Raw genomic sequence first — 6095 nt, 5'->3', positions numbered from 1 at the left:
ATAGATAGCCTACACCACTTTTCAAATAGAAATTTTTAAAACTACAAACTTCTAAAACTTTCCGAATTAATTTCAGTGCAAATAGGGAAAATTAAGTTGAGATCATTGCTTTTAACTGAATTTTTGTAAAATTACAAGCTATTTTTGTTGGTATTTATTTGCAACAGAGACCTATGATATACTTTGCAAGCTGATTAATTTTATGTACAGTTGTAAACTGCAAAACGCTTGCTAACACTTTGCTTCTATTGTTTATGTTTGAATAAACCAGAAATTGCTTAAAAATGTACGGTAGGCTTTTGTGTCAAATACCACAAGCAACGGTAAGGTGTTGGGGTCGCATTAAGTATGCATTTCGCTTTCATCACGTTCTACCTTTGGCCTACGCCAGGCCGCCAGGGGTCACCAACGTTTTTTGCATGCGGGCCACTTTGGCACTAAGGAGAGCTGTGGCGGGCCGCACTAATAAAATGTTAGGTAGGTTGACTCTTATGCTAGAAAAGAACGCATTTCGTACCCATTATCCAGCGTTACATGTTGTTCATATTTATGTTAGAATACCGCAGCAACAAAATTAATCGAACAACGCTACTGCCAGGCCAAGCTTGTTTGTTTGTTTATCTTTATCCTGCATTGCGGGAAAGCGGACTTGAGCGCTATGCATCGGTGTACGCCTTCCGACATACACCTGACCCACGCTGCAGCCTACGGCAATGTCTGTTTCCGGTTGTCTACTCTACTTATGACTTAAATTTGGTAGGCTACTACCCATTACTCGAAATCGATCACTAGGTAGAGGCAATTATCGTTAAGTTTCTTGCCCAGAGAAACAACAGCAAGTGCGGGTGGCTGGAGTCGAACATGCAGGCTCTCGACTGCGAGCCCAACGCGCTAACCACTCGGCCACGGCTGCCGAGCTCCTTTTACAACACTTTTGACTTTTTTAACAATGCCTAATAAACGAGGCCACTTGTTTTGCGCACTCATGGCGAGGCGAGCGGTTTCATCAGAATATTCATCGCCAAGCAAGAGTGGTGTTGTCACTTCGCTTCACAAAAGATATCTTGCAATTAACAGTTTCAGTAAACAAGGAAATGTTTGACACATCGGAATATAGGCAACAATAGTGACCTGCAAACATATCAGCGAAAATAGGCTCCAATAACAGGGAGAAAGAAACCAAGCACCATGAAACAAACGTTTGCGGAAATCAACGAAAAAACGTTTCTATTCTAATCTGATTCAAATTCATGAACAGTCTTCTCTCTAAAAAAGCAATAAGTTGGTTTTTCATCTTTTTTGTGAGAGTCTATAAAACCGTCTTTCTTTGGTTATTAGACAACTGTCACTTGCAGTGCTTATCCGCATGGCAAGAATTGTTGATTAACAACATTTTGCAGTAGCCTGCTAAGCTAAATATTTTCATAATACAACCAGAAAAAGTCTTTCAAAAACTTGCATAAAGGAAACACTACTCGTGAAACACAATAACGGTGAAACGCGCACTAGTGTTTACATGACATTTACAAACTTAAAATAATCAACCCTATGCTCAGAGACAATTTCAAAATTCGAAAACAAACGTTTCAATCAACCACTGGGACAGTGTGGCTGAACATCGCATTGGAATAACTATAAGCGACCCCCACCTAAAACTACAATTTGATTGGTCGGTCGGTGGAATCGTATGCAAAGCAGAAATATGCTTCCCGAATGTTTTTTTGCCTTCATCCTCTTTAACTCCTCAAGAAAACTATTTTTGGTTATACTTGTACGCAGATACCTTCCGCGGGCCGCACATAACGGCGTGGCGGGCCGCATGCGGCCCGCCAGTTGGTGACCCCTGGCCTACGCAATTCAAAATGGTAGGCCTAGTTACCAAGGGTGCAACAAAATAATGTATTTTAGCGGGACGCATGCCAATGGGATTGTGACGTTTATATGACGTGACTCTCAAATACCCATCAGATATCACCCATCAGATATCATAGAAACAAAGTAAACCAACCGTCCTAAATAGTCTGGGAGCCTACGACAGAAGATTTCACCCCATAAGGTACAAAAGGTTTGACCCCTTGAAGTTACTGGGGTCAACCATGTCACTCACAAAAAGTATGGAAGATTGACCGCACCGGGTGGATCTGGACCCTAGAGCCCCCTAAAAAGCCCAAAAAGGGGGTTAATTTCACCCCATAAGGTACATGGACCAAACTTGGTGAAAACGAAGTTCTATGTCAGGACATCACAAAAATATCAAATCTAACAATATTTTCGAGTGGAAAGGTGATGTAAGACTCCCCTCAAAGTGACCCCCCAGGGGGTTAATTTCACCCCATAAGGTACATGGACCAAAGTTGGTCAAAATGAAGTCTTATGTCAGGACATCACAAAAATATCAAATCTAACAATATTTTCGGGTGGAAAGGTAATGTAAGATGCCTTCAAAGTGACTTCCCTTAATGTGACCCCCTCGGAAGGTTTATTCCACCCCATAAGGTACATGGACCAAACTTGGTCAAAATGAAGTCTTATGTCAGGACATCACAAAAATATCAAATCTAACAATATTTTCGGGTGGAAAGGTGGTGTAAGATGACTTCAAAGTGACTTTCCTTAATGTGACCTCCTCGGAAGGTGTATTTCACCCCATAAAGTACATGGACCAAACTTGGTCAAAACGAAGTCTTATGTCAGGACATCACAAAAATATCAAATCTAACAATATTTTCGGGTGGAAAGGTGATGTAAGATGTCATCAAAGTGACCCCCAGAGGGTTTATTTCACCATAGAGTACATGGACCAAACGTGGTCAAAACGAAGTCTTCTAGGGCACCACAAAATATCAAATCTAACAATACTCTCAGTTGGAAAGGTGATAAAAGACCTACCCAAAAGTGAATCTCCTCCTATAGTTTAATTTACTTCATCCCTTTCTCGAACCAACCTTGGTGTAACGAAAGTGCTATGCCAGGACAGTACGAATGGATTAAATTTAAAAATATTTTTATATAGGTTTTGATGAAATACATTCACAAGCTGTCCCATGATGCATGAAATGGAACTATAGCCTACTTTACAAAAAGTTTTTGTATAAATCATATTAAGTCAATCGAAAAAAGGCAACAGGACATGACAATACATGGCTTTGTAACACCAAAAACAGAAAGTACACAAGAAGCATATAGGCTACAGTAGCCAGAAAATTGATCCAAGATCTTGATACCACCACTAAATGTGGACTTAATCGAACAACTGACTATCCAAATCAAAACGTTTCGAAATGAATCATTTGGAACGTTAATTTAGGCAGTAATGAACATTTTCCAGCTGCTACAATAAATAACCTAATAAACCCAATGCAGTAAATTTTTATTTAATGCCATTTGCTTCATGTCTCCAATCAGTTATCGTAACTGTTCATTCATAAACAGAGATTGTTCGTGTAAATGTAAACGGTCGTTTCTTTATTCTTCATTGTCACTGCTGTCGCTTTCACTTTCTTCATCTTATTCTTCAGATTCATACAATTCTCCTGTTATATACAGAGATAAAGCAAGCTGTCTGCGATGTACCAGCCCCAAGCAATGTGGTTATCCGCACGTCTGACACTGACTGTCTTGTAATTGGCTTAGGTTGCTATGGAACTTTTGATCCTTCATTAAAGATATGGATAGAAGCTGGCTTGCAAAGCAATAACACGCAGCGGTACATCAACATCAACCAGCTGCATAGGCCTACCGCACTTGGAGTGACGATTTGCAAGTGTTTACCTGCATATCATGCCTTTACAGATTCTGATTACACCTCGTCATTTAGCAGGAAAGGGAAAGTGCGGCCGCTGAAATTACTCCAAGGAAACCACGAAGCGCAGGCAGCTTTTAGCCAACTCGGACACGACAAAGAAATTAGTGAAGACACTATCATCGCCATAGAGAACTTTGTGTGTAACATGTACAAAAACAAGAAAATTAATTATGTCAACGAAGTCCGTTTACAAATGTTTTTAGACGGCTACAAACCCAAAAAAGAAAATGAAAGGATATCATGCATACCAGAAGCTACTGTAGATAGTAGTACTCTACCACTTTGTTTACGAGTACTTCTCCAGAAGACAAGGCGCACACATCTCATCACAAGATGGTGGTTATCTTCAACTAGAAGTGAACAAGCAGCAACGTTGCTGCTAGAGTATGGCTGGAAAGAAGAAGGAGGTTCTTATAAAGTGGTGTGGTTTGAAGGTAAAGGTATAAAGCATCTTTAGATGTCTCTGCGTGGAATCTGATCTCATCCAGGAAAGTCAAGAAGAAGGTAAACAGCATTGGATGTCGCTTGGGTTACCCTTTATAAATATAAAACTTTCTCCTGGTCTATCAGTCGTTTACTTTCTTACTGTAAACATTAGCCAATAACTGGCTGTAAAGTTTCGTTTTAGGAACCTATAACCAATAGTTTCTGCAATCTTGAGAAAAATGCCTGGGTGCACTAAATAACAAATAAATGTTGAACTTTTTCCAGTTAATAGTAAGTTGCAATGTTGCATTATTCGAAGAAAAATAGACGTCTGTAAAAGATAATAAAATTACTATTGTATGTTACGCATATCTGTAGTGCATAATAGCAATTGTTTCGTACAGTCTTTATTTCTCTGTATATAACAGGAGAATTGTATGAATCTGAAGAATAAGACGAAGAAAGTAAAAGCGACACCAGTGATTGATTGATTGATTGAATCTTTATCCTCGGACTGGGAAAGCTTCTTGCAGAGCTTAATCCTGGCAGTTTCGCATACTTGTAGAGGCTTTGAATCACTGGCGCAGGCCCGGTCACCGAGATTGACAGAGTGAAGTTTCCGATTGTTGAAGGCTTGTTGTCGGGGAATTATTCCATCCATTAGATGCCGCTGAATGGAGAGCAGCCCTTAACGTGCGTTGCTCAAGCGCACACCCCGAGAGTCGAACCAGCGCCGCTATTGATCTTGAAGCTTCTTCGTTCCAGAAGTGACGCGCTAACCAATTGAGTTACCGTTTACATTTACACAAACAATCTCTGTTTATGAATGAACAGTTACAATAACTGATTGGAGACATGAAGCAAATGGCATTAAACAAAAATTTACTACATTGGGTTTATTGGGTTATTTATTGTAGCAGCTGGAAAATGTTCATTACTGCCTAAATTAACGTTCCAAATGATTCATTTCGAAACGTTTTGATTTGGATAGTCAGTTGTTCGATTAAGTCCACATTTAGTGGTGGTATCAAGATCTTGGATCAATTTTCTGGCTACTGTAGCCTATATGCTTCTTACGTACTTTCTGTTTTTGGTGTTACAAAGCCATGTATTGTCATGTCCTGTTGCCTTTTTTCGATTGACTTAATATGATTTATACAAAAACTTTTTGTAAAGTAGGCTATAGTTCCATTTCATGCATCATGGGACAGCTTGTGAATGTATTTCATCAAAACCTATATAAAAATATTTTTAAATTTAATCCATTCGTACTGTCCTGGCATAGCACTTTCGTTACACCAAGGTTGGTTCGAGAAAGGGATGAAGTAAATTAAACTATAGGAGGAGATTCACTTTTGGGTAGGTCTTTTATCACCTTTCCAACTGAGAGTATTGTTAGATTTGAAATTTTGTGGTGCCCTAGAAGACTTCGTTTTGACCACGTTTGGTCCATGTACTCTATGGTGAAATAAACCCTCTGGGGGTCAATTTGATGACATCTTACATCACCTTTCCACCCGAAAATATTGTTAGATTTGATATTTTTGTGATGTCCTGACATAAGACTTCGTTTTGACCAAGTTTGGTCCATGTACTTTATGGGGTGAAATACACCTTCCGAGGGGGTCACATTAAGGAAAGTCACTTTGAAGTCATCTTACACCACCTTTCCACCCGAAAATATTGTTAGATTTGATATTTTTGTGATGTCCTGACATAAGACTTCATTTTGACCAAGTTTGGTCCATGTACCTTATGGGGTGGAATAAACCTTCCGAGGGGGTCACATTAAGGGAAGTCACTTTGAAGGCATCTTACATCACCTTTCCACCCGAAAATATTGTTAGATTTGATATTTTTGTGA

Source organism: Aplidium turbinatum, chromosome 1, assembly GCF_918807975.1.
Source record: "Aplidium turbinatum chromosome 1, kaAplTurb1.1, whole genome shotgun sequence".
NCBI lineage: Eukaryota > Metazoa > Chordata > Ascidiacea > Aplousobranchia > Polyclinidae > Aplidium > Aplidium turbinatum.
Note: the sequence above shows the minus strand (reverse complement) of the source record.